Source organism: Electrona antarctica, assembly GCF_951216825.1.
Source record: "Electrona antarctica genome assembly, chromosome: 20".
NCBI lineage: Eukaryota > Metazoa > Chordata > Actinopteri > Myctophiformes > Myctophidae > Electrona > Electrona antarctica.
In genome coordinates this window covers 36869654-36890784 of record NC_136801.1, presented here as the reverse complement: position 1 = coordinate 36890784, position 21131 = coordinate 36869654, and positions in this window count along the sequence as shown.

The window sequence follows — 21131 nt, the reverse complement described above, 5'->3', positions numbered from 1 at the left end:
CCAGCCAGCTACAAACAACGAGCGGGGGTCAGCGTCATTATTCCGGCGGCGCGTTGGTCCGACTCACCCCTTTACTAACCCTGTCCCTGAACCTATAGACCATGATCTGATGGTCTGAGGTTGACACTAATGGGCTTGATGGGTGGACTTAATCCCCTCAAAGGTAATCACACTTTAATCATTTACCTCCCTCCAGACACCTACCTCAGAGGTGACTAGATTAAGCCAGACTAAATCTAAATATAAGATTGAGAAACTTTTAGTACTTCTAGTAAGACTAAATCTTAATTGCCCAGACTCTTCTTCAACAAAGATGGCGAAAGCAAACATTCTTTGTTCGGTACTCATACAATAGTATGGTACAAAACACTGAAGTCCTTAAACCAGAAACCTAACCGCACGCAAAGCCCTTCAAGGGACCCCTGGGGGTCCCTCGCTTTGAGTAACACTACTCGCCTAAGACAGTCTAAACTATTTTCCGTAATAATTTTCAGGGCCATAAGATACATGTGTACTAGTCTGTACACATGGCGTCACAGCCCAGAATGAAAACGGGTCCTGGAAATAAAGGTGTGCGATAACACAATGTTTCTTCTGTTCCTGAAGAAACAGTGTGGGCTCGAGTAGCTCTCTACTACGGAGGTTCCCAAACCTTTTCATGTCAAGGACCCCCAAATTGACACTCATCAGCCCACGGACCCCCCATTAGAAAATATATGCCAAAGACCCGCATAGGAGAAGATTTTTACGGCAGTGATTCTCAACCTTTTTATTTTCACGGACCCCCGGTTTGACCTGAATTAGGCTACGGTGCCCCATTTAATGGCATTTCTATCTCTGGGACCCCGATGCATATTGTAAAATCAAAGTTAATTTAACGGGTCCATTTGGTTCCATTTGTACACTCTCTGAGTTACAGACCCATTCGGTTCCAAACTCTCATTTAGCAGGGGACCCCCTGGAACTCTCTCAAGGACCCCTAGGTGTCCCCGGGACCCCACTTTGGGAACCACTGCTCTACTTGATGGTGATGTGTTGACCCACATGACGTCACAGCCCAGTAGCCCACCAACAGTAGCGACAACATTGCTATACCATATTATATTATCCTACACTATTACATTCATTATTGTTATTGCTGCTATTGTATTTGCCTGCATCTCTTTCCTTGTCTATCTTTCTTCTATTTTCTTTCTTTCTATTGCCCTCTTGAGACAACTTGTTGTGATTTAAATAATTAAATACAATTTAATAAGGGCCAATAACAATCGTGGGCTATACTCAAGCCCACCACTAGAAAATAATGCTCCTGAAGAAACAGTGTGGGCTCGAGCTAGCTTGCTACTCCATGATTATGATGATGTATGTGTGTTAGCCTTAGAGTATATATGAATAGAGACGGCACCCGAGTTCTCCTCCCATCCACTTGCATTAAGTTGCTCACAAGCGCATGAGGCGATTTCACTGTGCATTCTGGGTATAGGAACAGAGTGCATTCTGGGATGGATTGGGCCCAAAACACATGAACGCGCTGCCGCTGACTATCATTGCAGGCATTCAGCGTTCACGTGTCATCGTGAACGTGCACAATGATAGTCAACGGACCAGCACGTTCATGTGTTTGGGCCCACGCTGCAATATCAAATTCGGCCACTATGTCCATTTCGCCTCAGGGTTTCATCCGGGTGCCGTCTCTATTCATATATACTCTAAGGTGTTAGCATTCAAACACGCCGTTCACTATGAGGAGACATTTATCATCCAGGTGAAAACCACGATGTTCATACTAATTGATTTCCACCTGTTCAACCGGGAATCACAGAGGGGAGATAGAGCTGCAAAGGTGGGGAGAAAAGAATGATGAAACACAGGATTCAAGTCTTGAAAGGAATTAAGCAAGGATTTAGTTGTATAGGGGGGGGGGCTATGTCTGATGAAATGTTGGGTTATTTAGTGAGCAGGAGGGATGCGCAGAGAATGTTACCGGGGCATGGGGCCCGAGGAAGGTCTCCAAGACCCAGACGTTGCTTCGAGAGTAAAACTTTTCTATTTGTATGCCGTGCAAGTTGGCAGTGTGCAGGTTTCTTATTTTATTGTTGATTAGACCCGGTGCCAGGCTGTGGAGCACTGAGTCGGTAACGATGGAAGTTGGAGATCCATGTCACACATGTCATCCATGTCATGCAATACCCGTTGTACCCGTGTCAGAGTCTGTGGTGCCTTTTATGCCCATATATGGAGATTTCTGTATCCGTCTCTCTGTGTCCAATTATTCCTACATATGGAGTTCTGTGTCAGGCATGCCCAAATATGCCTGTGATGTGTTGTGATGTCAGGCAGCTGCCGCAGGGGATTTGTCACTCCATTGCCGATAAACTGTCAGTAACTGCCACTAACAACCGTGGCGGTGCCGGGAGGGGGCTTCGGCTGCCGCGGGGGGGGGGGGGGGGGGGGGGGGCAGCTGCCGGTTAACTGCCGCAGAAGCTTTTTGACTGCACTCCCTGTGGGGGTACGGAAAGCATGTGTCGAATTTGAAGTCGGTGGGGCGAACGGTTCTGGAGTTACGTGCGTGTACAGACAGAAGTACAGACAGACAGAGACGTGGTACATTTATAGATAGATAACGCCATTCGCCTGCTGGCTGCTCTTCTTTTGTTTTATGGACTTCGAGCGTCGCAGTGCGCTTTTACAGGAGATGCGGGGCGTATGCCGTTGGATTTCTAACACCTAGAGTGTTAGAATTATTTCAACATAAAATGCTGCATTCAATTTCAGGAGAGTTCTGAAATAAGGTAATTCTCTTTTAATGCTGCCTTCGGGGTCATGGAAAGAATTTGCATTTATTCCACCGTCATAGCAAACGCTGTATGGTCTGGGCTAGAGCACTTTTTTACAGACGGGTGAAAAGGGCAATGGGCTCAAGCTCCCTGGGATGTTTATGTGTGCACGTGCCTGAGCCAAGAACCTCAGAAGTAGAGATATTTTTCCAAACCAAAGCAAGGGGGTCTGAGAAACCCCTGAGAATGTTTCACTTTCAGAGAAACCTATTTCCTGCATAATTCTCTCATATTAATGGAGATGTCTGCAGGTGTGCCTTGAGATTTTGACTTTGGCTCATTGGTGTGCCAAAGGATGCAGACCTGGATTTTGCAGACGATTATTTAGCACTCCTATCACACACACACGCACCAACAGATGCAGGAAAAATCTTCCAAGCTATAGAGAAAGCAGCTGCTTCGCTTGGGCTCAAAATCAACGCATCAAAAAACCAAGGTAATGAGAATCAACAATAAAAACAACTCCCCAGTAACCATGGACCAAAATCAACTAGAGGAGGTAGCCAGCTTTACGTATATACCTATAGGAAGCATAATTGCTGCGGACGGGAGGATCGGAGGAGGATGTCAGTTCCAGAATCGGAAAAGCAAGGATCACATTCAACATCTTAAATAAAATCTGGAAAGCAAAAAAAACATATCACGCGAGACCAAACTGCAAAATCTTCAACTCAAACATCAAATCCACCCTATATACAGCTCTGAAACCTGGAAGATAACTATACCAACATACTCAACAAAATACAGACATTCCTCGACCGCAGGGACGGATTAACCCCCATGAGGGCCCCTGGGCCGGTAATATTTGAAGGGCCCCCATAGCGCGCGTGCGCGCAACATTTTCGTGTTTTTCTGTGTTTTTATCATCTTTTTAACCTAAATTTAACAAAATCAACAGCCAATGAAGGGCCCCAGGAGCCCTTTTCAGGACGTCAAACCTAGTACCTTACGGTCTAATTTCCCCGAAGGGTCCCTGAGAGCCAAGGGCCCCTGGGCCATGGCCCCACTGGCCCAATGGCTAATTTGTCCCTGCTCGACCGCTGCCTCTGACGCCTCCTAATACTCTTCTGGCCCAACACCATCTCCAACCTGTGGGGACCTCACTACTAACGACACAATAGAAACACAGATCAGGAGGAGGACATGGACATGGATAGGATAGGACACACACTGCGAAGACATAACAGATCAATCACAAAACATGCACTAACTAGCCTTGGTCCAGTGCGTCAGCGAGTCTCTCACTGACGCCCTGTGGGGATCGCCTCCGCTGCTCTTGAACAAAAATGTCCCATTGTCGTGGAGGGTTTAGAACTCCCCGAAAATAAACAAAACCAGGTAGCTACTCACCAAAAAAAAAGCTTGCTAGACCTAGGAAAAAGTATATTCTCCAGGCTGGGGAAGCGTCTCAGGTCCCCAGCTTCTCTCTAAAATATGCACTATTTTTTTTGTCATGAAATAAAATGCATGCAAGTGGATCGGCGCAAGCGGTACATTGCTTTATTAAAATGGCACAAAGTGCATTTTAGAGAGAAGCTGGGGACCTGAGACGCTTCCCAGCTCGGGGAATAGACTTTTACCATGAAGGCTTTGTTTCGGTGAGTATAGTTACGTCATTTTGTTTATTTCGGGGAATTCCAAACCCTCGCACGGCAGTGGGAAATTTGCTAGAGAGCAGTGGAGGTGTGCCCAGCAGGGCGACAGTGAGAGACTCGCTGTCGCACTGGACCAGGGCTATGCACTAACATGGAATCCCTGACGCACTGGACCAGGGCTATGCACTAACATGGAATCCCTGACGCACTGGACCAGGGCTATGCACTAACATGGAATCCCTGACGCACTGGACCAGGGCTATGCACTAACATGGAATCCCTGACGCACTGGACCAGGGCTATGCACTAACATGGAATCCCTGACGCACTGGACCAGGGCTATGCACTAACATGGAATCCCTGACGCACTGGACCAGAGCTATGCACTAACATGGAATCCCTGACGCACTGGACCAGGGCTATGCACTAACATGGAACCCCTGAAGCACTGGACCAGGCCTATGCACTAACATGGAACCCCTGAAGCACTGGACCAGGCCTATGCACTAACATGGAACCCCTGAAGCACTGGACCAGGGATATTCACTAACATGGAATCCCTGACGCAACTGGACCAGGGCTATGCACTAACATGGAATCCCTGACGCACTGGACCAGGGCTATGCACTAACATGGAACCCCTGAAGCACTGGACCAGGGCTATGCACTAACATGGAATCCCTGACGCACTGGACCAGGGCTATGCACTAACATGGAATCCTTGACGCACTGGACCAGGGCTATGCACTAACATGGAACCCCTGACGCACTGGACCAGGGCTATGCACTAACATGGAATCCCTGACGCACTGGACCAGGGCTATGCACTAACATGGAACCCCTGTCGCACTGGACCAGGGCTATGCACTAACATGGAACCTGGCAGGGCGTCAGTGAGAGACTCTCTGACGCACTGGACCAGGGCTATGCACTAACATGGAGCCCGCAAGGCCAGAGGAAGATAGCAAGGCCTATAGAGCCACCTGGAGAAGAACCACAGAGCAGGAGATGAAGGCACACGGGCTGTCATGGCAACAACTGGAGCGGAGGGGATGGAGGAGCCTCATCAATGGCCTATCTTCCTCAGGGAATTTAAAGGCCTAAGTAAGTAAGTCATTGCGTGCCGAGGCCACGGAAAACTTTGATAAGCACTGTTGCCACAGGATGGCTATTATTGACATATAATTGAAGTGTATCGTGGGTATGTTTCTGTGCTGTGATGTAGAGAGAGCAGAGTGTGCGTGCGTGCGTGCGTGCGTGCGTGCGTGCGTGTCATTACTTACAGTAGGAGCTAAATGAGTTGTGGGCAATCCTCTGACAGTCCTTGACACGTCTTGTTTGCTTTGCATATTGGCTGCATCCATCAACGGCCCCGTGTCCGTGAACACACGCCAATGACACTGAGTGGGCTTGATGTGTTTACTGCTCGCTGACAAAGGGAAAGAGTTTCAGCGAGTGTTCGACCCTCTCTGATGTTCAGACACTGAGCTTGCGCCAAGCGAGAGAAAAAACAACCGGTCAAGACACCACACACATCAAAATAAGGGTTGAAAGGGGACAAACCTTGGCAATGCGCGATAAATAAATGTATTAATCCCGGCGGGGATTGTGTTAAATAAAAGTATATTGGCAAAAGAGGGGGGATTCAAAAGAGGTCAAACAGGAAAATAAAAATGCAAAATATCTTATTTACATATGCCTGAGCTAAGATACTGAAAAGGTGCGTGAGCGTAGCAGCAGTGCTCTGCATGATATACTTATGAGCATTAGTTGAGTTGAATTAACAAAACCAAAAACAGAACTCGTCAGTGCGTTGCGAATGGGATCAGGTGCAATGTTGTTTATGGCAGTAAATTTCCATTTTAGTTTAGTCATAGTCTTTGTAATGAAACTTTATTTAGTGACTACTGACTACTAGATTTTAGTCGACTAAATCTACAGTTGATTTAGTTGACTAAAATGTATTTTGTCGGGCCTTGATGGCGTCGTAAACGCTGCGACACGTTGTGAGCTTGTAGATCGGCTATTTTCAGCATGCAACCAAGTGTAAAATGACTCATACTGGGGCAGAGCATTCCTTTTCAATGGGAGTCACGTGGTTTTGACGAAACAGCTTTGCTTGATGGCTCTGTTCCAGCTCTGTTCTGTTCTGGCCCCCTCACCCCTTCGAGCAAGGCTGTTTCGTCAAAACCATGTGACTCCCGCATTGAAAATTAATTGTGAGCCCCCCCCCCCCCCCCCCCCCGCAGTGTGATCGAGACCCAAGGAAGGGCTATGAACAAAACAAGTCAAAATTGTCCCTGGTATAATCCACTGGTATAGGCCTCTTGAATCTCCACAAACTCCAGGCATTTTGGAGGGTTTTTATTCCTGTTGTCAAAAACACACGCACGCACGCACGCACGCACGCGCACGCGCACACGCACACACACACACACACACACACACACACACACACACACACCATGCAATCACATTGCTCCTTATTCTATTTTAATCTCAAGTATGGCCTAACCTAACCTACCCCTGATCGAACCACTGCTGGACCCCATGCAGTGGCCCATTGATCCGATCAACAGGGAGTCCCTCTCACTCTGTCTCTCTCTGTCTCTCACTGTCTCTCTCTCTGTCTCTCACTCTGTCTCTCTCCGTCTCTCACTCTCCGTCTCTCACTCTGTCTCTCACTCTGTCTGTCTCTCTCTCTCTCTCTCTCTCTCTCTCTCTCTCTCTCTCTCTCTCTCTGGGCTGGGGTTTTCGGCCCGGACCTCTTCCCCGAAGGGTTGTTGGAGGTCGGAGGTTGTACAAGAGGCCAATCGACAAGCGAGCGGCCGACCTCCAGTGGAGGATTGTGCATGGGGCCATCGCCACTAATAGACACCTGACCAAGCACAGGGGAGGGCTGTCCTTTCTGTTCACAACCAGAAACGCTTGCACATTATTTTGTTTACTAAGTGTACAAGGCTAAAAAGTGTTTTTGATTTGTTAGAGTGGTGGTTTTTAGGACTAGGCAAAGGTTTTTCTTTTGAGAAATTTATTTTTGGTCCAAAGTATGCTGCAGCAAGGAAGATGGTGCATACGATGTTAAACGTCATGTCTGGTATGGAAAAGCTCGCAATCTGGATCACCAGAAGGAACAAGCTAAAGGGGGCTGGGTCTATAGATTCAGTGCAAGTTCTAACGGGGATGGTGGCTGCCAGACTTAGGGTAGAACATACTAACAAACAATCTGGAAGGCTTTGTTCATATTTGGGCTGTTGGGGGGGTGTTATGCTTACCACAGGAAGAGGGAGAGCTGGTCCTTTGCTTAAAAAAACGAAAACAAAAAAAACTCTGTATCTTATCCTTGTACTGCGTAGCTGATTGAGGGTGGAACTATTTTGTTTTGCCTTTCTGTAATAAGATGAGCTGATTTGGAAAGCTGTGGTTTTAATAAAGAGCTTTTAAAAATCAAAAAAATCTCTCTCTCTCTCTCTCTCATCAGGGTGAAGTGCAGGGACCCAGCGGAAGCAAAGGATGGTTTGTTGAATTAGACTTTATTAGACCCTCATTACGGGTCCATTTGGTTCCATTTTACGCTTTCAATTGTACAATTATTGTTAGTTACTTAATTTAGGATTAATTAATGGAATTGTGGACAAAATATTATGCAACGCTAACAAAATATTCTTTGGTTTTGAGAGGCTACATCTCGTCAATGTGTGGTCCATGGCTCAAATGCTGACGAAATAATGTGCCTTGACATGAAAACCGTCCGTCCCTCTCTCTCTCTCTCTCTCTCTCTCTCTCTCTCTCTCTCTCTCTCCTTCCCTTCTATAATAGGCCAGATTCTCTGTATGACGGGACCTTAATTGCCCGAGTTAACAATGTGTGCTTCACGCTGCCACCGTTTCATATTATTATTCAAATCCTTCATCCCCCCCCCCCCCCCCACCCCCCAACCCCTCATACACCTTATCCACCCAAATGATGGAAAGTGCGGGAGCATAAATACGGCCAATAACAGCGCCGTACGGTGCCGGATCAGAAGTGGTGAATCCCTAAATGATGTTCTAAAAAGCTTGCAGAGTGACTTCAATGAGGTGAGAGGGTTCATTGGAGAGAGAGAGAGAGAGAGAGAGGACAGTGCTCCGGCGCATCGGCACTCTGTAAGCTCACAACGTGTCAATCTCATATATGTTCTATAGGGCATGGGTGAGACAGCGCTACAATGCACTGTAGTGACACAGTGCTATGCCTGCACAGCAGAGCGCCAAACATCGTGGCTTGCTTCAGAGACAAGGGAAGAAAGAAGAAGTAACTAACTACATTTACTCAAGTACTCAAGTACTCAAATACAGATACCGGTAAATCCAGGGGCTCTTGACATGAAAAAGGTTGAGATAGAAACATATAGGTTTTTTTTGTAACTGTCATGAATTAGAAGACTTTTTTTTTCCTGACCTCAGGTCCTCATGGATTAAGTACAATTTTGACACTTATTTACTTTATTTACTGGGTATTGTAGGCCTATTTCAAAATGTCAGTGATTTTACTAATACCCCATTTACATGTCAATAATGTCATGCAAATATTGCTCTTTTGCATAGCCCCTCTACACGCTGCACAATGTGACTCATTTTGAGCTTGTAGATCCTCCATTTTCAAAAAGATTTCCGATATCCATCTGAAAACGTGTGAAAAGGGACATTCTGCACAACATCAACACAATCATTCCCGGGATTCCTTCAAAATAGAAGCTCTGGGGTGCCGGAAAGAAATGGCCGCTTTTAGTCTGATCAAAACCACGGAGAGCACCCTGGATTAGGAGAGATGAGGAATTCTTTCTGCCGCGCTAACAGCTAAGTCAACGGTAAGCTAATATGACTGCAGAGTGATGCGTACGGTGGCCGAGTCGGACTGAAAAATTAAAAAAAAGGAAAAAATTCAGAATATTCTTCTCTCGCCTGGTATCATTGAGGCTGCGCTATAGGACGTGTACACACGTCCTATGCAGGCGTCGGTTGGAATCCCTAGGACGTGTGGCCACGTCCTAGGGACGGAATGTGGTAATGATGAGCACGTTTGGTACTTTTGGATTCTGGACTTTTACTTGTAACAGAGTATTTCTTACTTAACCCATTTAGACCTGAGAACAGATTTTATAAATGTCTTCTAAATCACAGTTTTCAGAAAAACCTGTTGTTTCTATAATTTTTATATCAGTGGTCCTCAAACTATTCAATGTCAAGGACCCCCCAAATTATATGTAATTGGCCGTGGTCCCCCACTCTCAAAGCATGTTGTTCCAAGGACCTCCCGAAAACAAAGATTTGAGTTTAAAGCGTCCACTATAGGGGAAAGAATATATACATTCAAAGATTTGCGTCACATTTGTCAAAAGAATAGCAGATATACGAGCTCGTAGCGCGGCACTGCTAAGGTATATAATAACTAATGGTTAAAAAAGCTAGAGCGACACAGATATGATCCCGTCCTAAATGGGTTAAGTAGTCAAACTACTTTTTTCCCCTCGCCCCACCACTGGAAGAACGAAGCGAGCGCAGACATTACGAGAGAGGGAGATGAGAAGAGAGAGAGAGAGAGAGAGAGAGAATGTGTAACGGGGAGAGCGAGATTGAATGTCAAAAATGAGCGGCGGCAATGAGGGTGGCGAGCCCACGAATCCCCCCCCCCCCCCCCCCCCCAACAACCACCACCACCCACGTCGAACACTGTAATACTGCTATGAAGGACCAAATGACCGGGGAAGATGAAAGGACGACAAATATATATATATATGTTCCAGCGGAAATTAGTTATTTTGGGAAGGCTCTTGCGCTGTTCCTCTGAAATGGGAGGAATGTCTTCATCAAAACGCCATACAGGCCCTGCGGATAGCCAAATTGAAAACGTGCCTTTGAAGGAAGCAAGGAATTATGTAAATTATTATGTCTCCCCCTTCATAATACTGTGAATATCCCACCCGCGCTCATGTCCATATTCCCATCAGCCCCATGTGTTCCATTCCATCTACCCCTATATGTTCCATCGGTTTGGGTTTGAGGCTGCGGCTGGAGCTTTTGATTGATTGATTGATTGATTACTTTTTTTAAATTTTGTGGCTTTCGCCTTTATTTTATATTTTTTTTATGGAGGGACAGACAGTAGGCTGACAGGAAATGGGGAGAGAGATGGGGGAAAGACATGCAGTAAAGGCCGTCGAGATCAGGAGTCGAACCTGCGGCACACTGCCAGACTGGATTACCAGCCAAGGTGCCTGGCCCATTGAGCCATGGCCCAGGCCGATTGATTACTTTATTAACAGTTTGCAAAAAGAATAAGCACAGAAGAGTACAGTTTAATACAAATATAATGCTTAAAATGATCAAACACAAGAAAGCCTTATATGGCTTATTGTTTCCTCCGGGGTCCTGTGTATTCAATTCATTGAAACATTAACACACTAAAAACGAATCAAAAAGAAGAAGAAAAAAACAAAGGGGCACGGAGGCACAGTTGGTACTTCGTAGTAATGTCGTCTCACAGCTGGGTTCGTTTCCCGCTGTGCACGTTGTATAGGCCTGGGGGGGCGTGTTCTCTCCTCCGCGTCATCAGTGCCCATACCCTAGGTGGGGTTGGCGACAGGGCCTTTCTGTGTGGAGTTTGCATGTTCTCCCCGTGTCCCCCTAGGGTATAGGTACCCTCACAGAAAACATGCAGTAATCCATAAACTACCTCCCCCTGGCCAGCCGGGGCGCCTGATGGAGGGGAAATAAACTGGTCGGAGTAACGTGTTCCTTCCACGTCCAACTGAGGAAATCCCCCCCTGTCAGGTGAAAAGAAGCAGCTTGGACTCCTCATGCATTGAAGGAAGCATTAGTTCAGTCCCCAGGTTGGCAGAGGAAGTGTAGTGCCCAGGATTACATTAGATAATTGACACTGGGTGAAAAAAAATGGGTTGAAAAAAAATTGTGGGATAAAAATGTAATTTAAAAAGAAAGTACGTTAAACAGTTCCTATCGTGATAGGCTTGGGTTTATTAGCCCATTCTGGGCGGGAACCCCTTTTGGTGTTAGCATTATGTTATGCTTTAGCTATTGAAAAATAGCAGACCTACAAGCTCATAGCGACTGACATATAGAAACATAGCTTTTTCAGAAAACTGTCAGGATGTAGAAGACATTTTTAGAATCTGATCTCAGGTCAAAATGGGTTAGAGGGGCCAGTTCCGAATTGCAGCCACTTGTATTTATTGCTCTTTCAGTGTTGTCGTTGGCATTAGTGTTGAGGGAACATATTGGGATGAAGTGACATGGAATGACGTAACAGAGCTGAGGGAATAACATGATTTAACCCATGTAGGCCTGACCTCGAAATTTAATACAATTATTCTAAATCCTCCAGTTTTCTGAAATAAATATTTTCATGATTTTTCAAAAATAGCAGACCTACAAGCTCGTAGCGCGCCACTCGGTGGCGCGCTATGAGCTTGTAGATCTGCTATTTTTCAATAGCTAAATTATAACAATGTTTAAAACACCTAAAGGGGTTCCCGCCCAAAATGTGTTAACCCATTTAGGACTGAGATCAGATTCTACAAATGTCTTCTATATATCAGAGGTTCTCAAACTATTTCATGTCAAGGACCCCAGAAATCATAATGCAATCGGCCGCCGACCCCCATCTGAAAATATGTTGTTTCAGGGACCTCCCCAGAAGCAAAGGTTTTAGTTAAAAACTTTCTCTGTGAAAGCATACATTCAAAGATTTGCACCACATTGGCACAATTTTTCAAAAATAGAAGATCTACGAGCTCGTAGTGCGGCACACGGTGCCACGCTATGAGCTTGTAGATCTGCTATTTTTCAATAGCTAAAGTATAATATAATGCTTAAAACACCAAAAGAGGTTCCCGCCCAGAATGGGTTTAACTCATTCGCCGCCAAAACCGCCATCTGGTGGCTGAATTGTGTACTTGATGCAGGGCCGCTGTCGTTTACTTCGATGTTAACCGTCTTATTTTGAAAGGTGTTTCACTCGGAAACTGAGAATCAGGAAGTGAATTATCGCTATGTAACATCACTCTAACCAATCCCATGGGATAGAACCTGTAACTCCAGCCCTCGGAGTTGAATTACATGGCTGAGCAGAAAACTTTACACACATTTTGATTACTTGACTTTTCTATACCTTAAAAAACAAATCACACCCGTGTGTGGACATTCAGACCCCCGGGAACATGCCCAGGAGGCCGGGTCCGGCGAGCCGCCCCACATCCGAAACAGTTGAGAAATGACAAGAGTTATCTTCAACTAGGATGAAAAACAGTTTTTTCCCAAGTGCAGTGAGGCTCATAAACGAACTGCGCCCCCTCCCCCCCCTCCCCCGGCAAAACTGAATGAAGCGTTGGACTGAACTGGACAAATAATGCACTTTTGATGCACAACAGCACTTTAAAAAACGGTGCTGGGAACGTTTTGTTTTTAAGGATAGCACCATGCCACTTTATTTATTTATAGGTTGTGCGTGGTGTTGGTAATTCTTAACTTTTCCATATGAATTGCATGTCATCATACATACTGGGGCTCTTTTTAAATGTTTTAGTTTTTAGCTTGTGTTTTTTAAATAGGCTCTATGTTTTATGTTGCACTGCCAATAACTGAGGGGAAACGGTATTTCATGTTCTTTTGTATGCAAGTACATAAGAAAATGACAAATAAAGTGATTCTGATTCTGATTCTGATCGTTTGGGGGTTCCCTCTACTGTATACTGTACTGTCACTGTACAGTCACACCCGAAATCACGTAGCCTAATGGCTGCTAAAAAAACGGAGCTTCCCATCATGCAGCTGTACACAGTGTGAAGCTCAACAGCGCCACTTTGTCACCTGTTGGTATACTCTAGTCTAAACAGAGATAGGGACAGACATCCCCATTGCTGTTCCTTGCAGTGGCTGCACCACTCAAAAAGAAGAAAAGAAAAATCTAAAATGTGTTTATGAACTCCAAAACAATGCTCACAGCAGGCCCGATATTGTGAAACACTTTGTTTAAAGGACACTAGGAATACAGCCCGCGTAACTTTGTTTTGTTTACTTTGTTGGAGTTCAGTTTCTGCCAATTAGCAAAACAACATTTTTTTTTGTGTCAGTGGTTACCACCCCCTCAGCTGAATTCCAACTATATAAGTGATTTGCCAGGCCTGGAGGCCACAAGTTCCAATTGGCTCCCGGCTCGTGTGAATCGTTAGAGACACATGTGCACATTGGCAGCGCTACACTTGTGCAGTGAGTAGATTCACTTCTGTGGCATAGTTGAACCCTGGCAAAGCTGCCCACATCTTTGGTGCTCTATAGCGGGTCAAATGTTTTTGTTTTGTTAGTGTGCTCCACAATGATGTTACATTGCAGTGGTAGAAAGTAACTAAGTACATTTACATAAGTACTATACTTATTTTTGTAAATTATACAATTTTGTTTTCTAATTTATGGAACTCCTATATTTAATTAAAATATAATTGTCTCCACCAGGCCGAAGGCATGGGGAGAGAGTATGTTTTGCACTCCGTCCGTGTGTGTGTGTGTCCGTCCGTGTGTCCGTGTGTCCTTCCGTCCGTCCGTTACCAGCTAATCTCCGGCACCGTTAACCCGGTCGATGCCAAACTTTGCACACACGCTCCCTGGATGCCAACGATGAACCTCTGCCCCACATTTTCCAGAACGGCCTGTTATAGCGCCACCATGAGGCAGCTTTTCACATGTTTTACCTAAAACTGCACCGATCTGCGTGAAACGTTGCATGCACACTCCCTAGAGGCCAAGGACAAACCGTTGACCTGCATTTTCCGCATCTGCCTTTTATAGCGCCACCAGGAGGCCGACTTTTGTAAAACACATTTTTTGATATTACTCCTCCAGATTCTGTCCAAAAATATCACAAATCGTTACACACTATCTCTATGGTCATGTGCTCAAGTCGGATCTGTCCGATATTTCATATTCCATCCTAATTGGCTATAATTAGCTTTCACAGTTTGCAAGATTGCCCCGTTTTGAACAAAAGCCTCAAATCAGGAACGCAGCATGCAATTTACGTGAAATCTTTCACACATTTTCTTACTAGGCTGAGGAATATATCCCACCCTTTTCACATTGGCCTGTTATAGCGCCACCAACAGGTTGATTTTTGCAAAACACATTTTTGGAACAAAATGCCTCAAAAACATGTTTATATTAATCCTAAACAATTTGCCAAACATCTCACACAGTCCTATCCTCCTGGTGGAGACCTGTGCCCAGAAGGGCACTTTTTCTAGTTGAATTCTGTTTTTAATTCAATCCCCCCAAAAAAATGTGTCTCTGTGACACATGTAGAGGCCACAATCTGCATTCAAAGTAAAAGTTCGTAATAGGCCTTATGCAGCCGACACTTCCGCGTTCAGCTTGGGCCGCCGGAACACTTCCGGTTGGCAGAAACTCATTCACTGTGAACGTACGGTCGTGATTTTGTAGGAATAAAGTTCAGTACTTTATACAACACTATTTCATTGTCTCCACCAGGCCGAAGGCATGGGGAGAGAGTATGTTTTGCACTCCGTCCGTGTGTGTGTGTGTCCTTCCTTCCGTCCGTCCGTCCGTCCGTCCGTCCGTCCGTCCGTTATCAGCTAATCTCCGGCACCGTTGGCCCGATTTATGCCAAATTGTGCACACACACTCCCTGGATGCCAACGACGAACCTCTGCCCCAAATATTCCTCAACGGCCTGTTATAGCGCCACCATGAGGCCGATTTAGGCAAAACACATTTCTGTAGATAACTCGTACACATTTTATCCATACATCACACAATTCGGAATACACTATCTCCATTGTCATGTGATCAACACAGATCTGCACAATTTCCCATCTTCCATCCTGATTGGCTAAGATTGGCTTCCAAAGCTCACATGATTGATCCGTTTCGAACAAAATGCCACAAATCACAAACACAGTGTCCAATTTCCATCAAATTATACACGCACATTTCCACTAGGCCGAGGACGACATTTTACCTATAACTGCATCGACAACTTATGTATACGCACTCCCTAGAGGCCATGGAAAAACATTTTCCCTGCATCCCTCCACATCTGCCGGTTATAGCGCCACCATGAGGCCGATTTCTGCAAAACACATAGTCGCACAGATTTCATCCAAATCTCACGCAAATCGGTACACATGATCTCTGTAGTCATGTGATCAAGACGAGCCTGTTGGATTTCTCAGAATCTACACTGATTAGCTAAGATTGCCTTCCAAAGTTTTCAGGAGTAGCCCGTTTTGTACAAAATGCTGCACATGTCCTGCTCATCCAGAATTCTATCCTCAGAGATGCTATGAGTGATCTGGCTCTGCATTTCCTCAACAAAATGAAGAAAATTGTTGCAAGAAACAAAAAAACATGTTTATATTACTCCTAAACATTTTGCCAAACATCACACACACTCCTATCCTCCTGGTGGAGACCTGTGCCCAGAAGGTCACTTTTTCTAGTTTGATAATGTGATGCCATAGTTTTTCATAGTTTGTATTATTTGTGTTGCGACGTTGACATGATGACATGAGTTAGAAACGTCTTAAATCTCCTGTTAAAAACGAGAGCTCTTCATAGATTTCTCTGTTGTTGCCATGTCCGCATGTTATAAGCGACTTGGGGCTTGGCTTATTTTCATAGACCTGATTGCTTATTTCTCACACACAATCTGGCGACAGCTACCTCTCGTCTCCAGTTGTTATACAAGGTGCTGCCACACGGTCGAAAGAGCTGCGCACGTTCTCGGCTGCGCGCAGCTTAAAGCTTGAGTTTTTAGACAGCTGGTGGATGGAAATTAAGCTCCACCTCCGCTGAATTCTTGCGCGACGGCCAGATTCCCGGAAATGCTCTCCTCCGCTCAAGTCTTCCGCGGAGGTGGAGCTTCTTTTCCATCCACCAGCTGTCTAAAAACTCAGAATTTAAGCTGCGCGCAGTTTAAGAAGTGCGCAGCTTAAGACCGTTTTGCGCTATGGTGTGGAGACGGTGACACAGCAGCGTAACAACCGGTGTTGCCAGATTGTGTGAGAGAAATAAGCAATCAGGTCTATGAAAAGAAGCCACTCCACAAATGAGCTACTATAATACTTCATATTTATATACTAAGACTATAACATCGGCAGCTACTTGAGAATAGCAGATCTACAAGCTCACAATGCGTCGTTGTGAGCTTGTAGATCAGATTTTTTTTTCCAAAATAGTTTTTGTTTTATACAAATAAAAAATAAAAACCTGGCACAAAACATTCAGATGGGGGTCCGTGTGCACAAATACATGGGGGTCCTTGGCTTTATGACAATGTTTGAGCATAATCACAGGTTTAAACAACATTAGGGAACAAGCCTAAATAAGCATACACTTCAGAAACAAGCCCCGAAAAACGCAACCTAACCTGTCAATATTTTCAAGCAACTTTACTGAAAAACAAGACCAAAGTCGCTTATAACAAGCGGACATGGCAACAACGGAGAAATCTATGAAGAGCTCTCGTTTTTAACAGGAGATTTAAGACGTTTCTAACTCATGTCATCATGTCAACGTCGCAACACAAATAATACAAACTATGAAAGACTATGGCATCACATTATCAAATGAAATAGTGTATAAAGTACTGAACTTTATTCCTACAAAATCACGACCGTACGTTCACAGTGAATGAGTTTCTGCCAACCGGAAGCGTTCCGGCGGCCCAAGCTGAACGCGGAAGTGTCGGCTGCATAAGGCCTATTCAAAATTGACTTGAGTAAATTCAAACTAAAATATTGCAATCAACATGTAATTAAAGTACCAAAAGTAGACTCAATATGCAGAATGTCCCACGTCAGGTTTTCAAACGTCTAAAAAATATTTTGAAAATTGCCGATTGACAAAGCTCACATTGCGACTCATCCGGCTATTTTCAATAGGTTAATGTATGTTTTGTAATAATAATTAAAATCTACAACGTAACTAAAGTTTTCAAAGGGATGTGAGTAACATAAGTACAATATTTGGACCCGAGATGTAGTAAAAGTATTTGAGGTTGGAAATACTAGTACAAATACATGTTACTTTACAGTTTACACCACTGATTTAGACGACCTGTGTAGAGCAGTGGTTTGGGTCCATTTGGTTTCATTTTACGCTGTTACACGTCTGCATTGCTTAATGTACAAGAAGTCTACACAATTCAACATTTGCCTGTTATCTCTCCTAATGGTATACCAATTGGCTTAATTAATACCAGCTTGGCTGACAACACTGCAGAGCTCATGAACCTGATGTTGGATAGGAATTTGTGGAGGGCAGCGATCCAGGAATCCCGAGTTGGTGTTGGCTAGACCTCACTCTCGCAGCAACTGGTATACCGACATCAATACAGAATGGAATTGTGGACAAAATCTTGTCCAACGACAACAAAATATCCGTTCGTTTTGGATCTGAGAGGCTAAATCTCATGGTGGTTCCGTGGCTCAAATACCCCAAAAAGAATGGCCCTTGATATGAAAAGGGTTGGAAACCACTGGTGTAGACCAGGGGTTCTCAACCCGTGGGTCGCGACCCCTCGGTTTTTTTTTTACGATTTTTCAAAAATAGCAGACCTACAAGCTCGTAGCGCGCCACTCGGTGGCGCGCTATGAGCTTGTAGATCTGCTATTTTTCAATAGCTAAATTATAACAATGCTTAAAACACCAAAAGGGGTTCCCGCCCAAAATGGTTTAAGGTTATTGTAGCAGTCAATTTATATTGGGGGTCGGGAGGGAGCGGGGCGGGGGTCCTGAGACATTGCCAAAGCATTTCCGGGGGTCCCCGGCCAAAAACGTTGAGAACCCCTGGTGTAGACGACGCAACGTCACCTCACTTCTGCACAACAGTGAAAGTCTGCTTCATATTTGCTGTTCAATGTTCCAACTTCCACATACACATATATGTATGCATGCATGCACGCACGCACATGGGCGCACGTACACAGACAGTCTGTTTCTGTATCTGCACTCTATGCCAGATGTGCAAACTGCAAAGCAAATTGATCAGAATTTTATTTTTATTTACATTTTTTCACACAAAGACCAATTTATTCAGTTAATCTCTGATTGACTAGTAGTTATTATCACACTAATTAGAAGGAAACAAAACTTTTCATTCCAGGTTTTTCGAGTGAAAGAACTACTAAAGTATAAATTGCATACTGTATGCAACGTTTTTTTTTTTTTTGAAGACTGGTAATCTCCGTGGATGGCTAGAAATCCGTGCTCAGCCAATCAAATCATCACAAATGTAATTCCTGCCAATCACTTTTGGCGACTTTGCTATGAACTTTGCTTAGCCAATCAAATCATCACTATAGGGGGTGATCAGCCTACCATAAGTCAATGTTTGTGTTCACATCCTGCACAAAGCTGAACATAGGAGGAGCCTAGCTCTGGTCCATAGCTCTAATGCGTTTTATTTAGAGCTATGTTACTGTCAACTTCCGGGGCTCGCATGAATGCAGACCAGCCTCTCGTCTTTAGCGTAAATAAAAAGAAAGTTTTTGGTACTCACCAAAACAAAGGCGCGTTGTATCATTAGAAAGCCTACTTTCCTTAGTGGAAGCACTCTGAGCCCCCCACCACACGTATAAACGGTATTTTTTGGCCAAAAAGGGATTTTGTTTCCAAAGAAAAATAATACTTTTAGTTACTTCACTGCGCCCTCTATCGATATTGCCCAGACAATACCCTCATAGAGAATATTTTTCCTCCGGTGAAAAAAAATCCCTTTCTGGCCAAAAAGTACCGTTTATACGTGTGGTGGGAGGGTCGCCACTCGCGACCCCTAAGTAACGTGATCCACCGCCACTGAATGTGTTAAAAAAAGAAGCAATTTCCTTTTATGCACCTATATCTGAAATAAGAAAAAAGGGCATTTAACTTTAACTTTTTTAATTATCAATTTCACCATGCTTTTCGACCACCTTTTAAATTGCAAAGGCTGTCCCTTTCCCCACTTGTGCAACTGCAAAACTAATTTAAACCCCAGCAAAGTGACATGTCTAATCATGTGTTATACCCTCTCAGATAGCTGCTATTTAACTTAATTAATGCCATTGTGGCCTGTGTTTGATTTGAAATATCTGAATGGTTGATTTGAATATTAAAAGAGTCTCTCGCTCTCTCTCTCTCTCTCTCTCTCTCTCTCTCTCTCTCTCTCTCTCTCTCTCTCTCTCTCTCTCTCTCTGGTTGAAAAAGGGCCATTTCTAATTGGTCTGTAACTTTGACAGTTACTTAAAGCAATTAAGGTGACAGGTGAAGGTGTTTAAAGGGGTCTTGTACTGTACCTTCCTTAACACCCCCCCCAACACCCCCCCCCCCCCCCCACGCTGTCGGGCTTGACAGGCCACCCCCCAAACTCTCCTCTCCTCCCCCCTCCAGTCCCCTCCCCTCCCCTCCCCCCCCCTCCCCTCGCTCCCCTCCCCTCGCTCCCCTCCCCCATCTCCCAGAGTATGTTCCTCCAAACTAAAGTGGTGTCCTGGACTTGAGTAAAATGAGTAAAATGTTGAAGTATTTGTTCTTTTACTCCATTATACAAGACGGAGGTAAATAAATAAATAAAATGGGGACCACTTGCTTGCCCCCCCCCCCCCCTCCCTAATAATGACAAGACTGGAGAATTAAAGTGAATTAGTCTTGTGTTAAGCCATTTTGGGCGGGAACCCCTTTTGGTGTCAGCATCATGTTATGCTTTATAGCTATTGAAAAATAGCAGATCTACAAGCTCATAGCGCGCCACCGAGTGGCGCGCTACGAGCTTGTAGGTCTGCTATTTTCGAAAAATCGAAGAACGACTGACATGGAAACATAGCTTTTTCAGAAAACTGTCAGGATTTAGAAGTCATATTTTTTAGAATCTGATCTCAGGTCCAAATGTGTTAAGCGGACACAGTGAGCGGAAACATCATCACCAAAAGCCTCAGAGTTTTATATCTCAGTGTCATTATGAGCCAACGGGAGAGAGAGAGAACAACAACTCCTTCCCCACTGGGAACACGCATGGGGGAGTGGTTGGCCAAACAAACAGGATGCTGTGTGTGTGTGTGTGTGTGTGTGTGTGTGTGTGTGTGTGTGTGTGTGTGTGTGTGTGTGTGTGTGTGTGTGTGTGTGTGTGTGTGTGATCACCTGGCTGCAGGTGTAACATAAGCTTTGGGATGCATCGCGTCTGTCTGTCGAGGAGAGTAAAAACAGAGACAGACTAGAAAAAGTGCCCTTCTGGGCACAGGTCTCCACCAGGAGGATAGGACTGTGTGAGATGTTTGGCAAAATGTTTAGGATTAATATAAACATGTTTTTGAGGCATTTTGTTCCAAAAATGTGTTTTGCAAAAATCAACCTGTTGGTGGCGCTATAACAGGCCAATGTGAAAAGGGTGGGATATATTCCTCAGCCTAGTAAGAAAATGTGTGAAAGATTTCACGTAAATTGCATGCTGCGTTCATGATTTGAGGCTTTTGTTCAAAACGGGGCAATCTTGCAAACTGTGAAAGTTAATTATAGCCAATTAGGATGGAATATGAAATATCGGACAGATCCGACTTGAGCACATGACCATAGAGATAGTGTGTAACGATTTGTGAGATTTTTGGACAGAATCTGGAGGAGTAATATCAAAAAATGTGTTTTACAAAAGTCGGCCT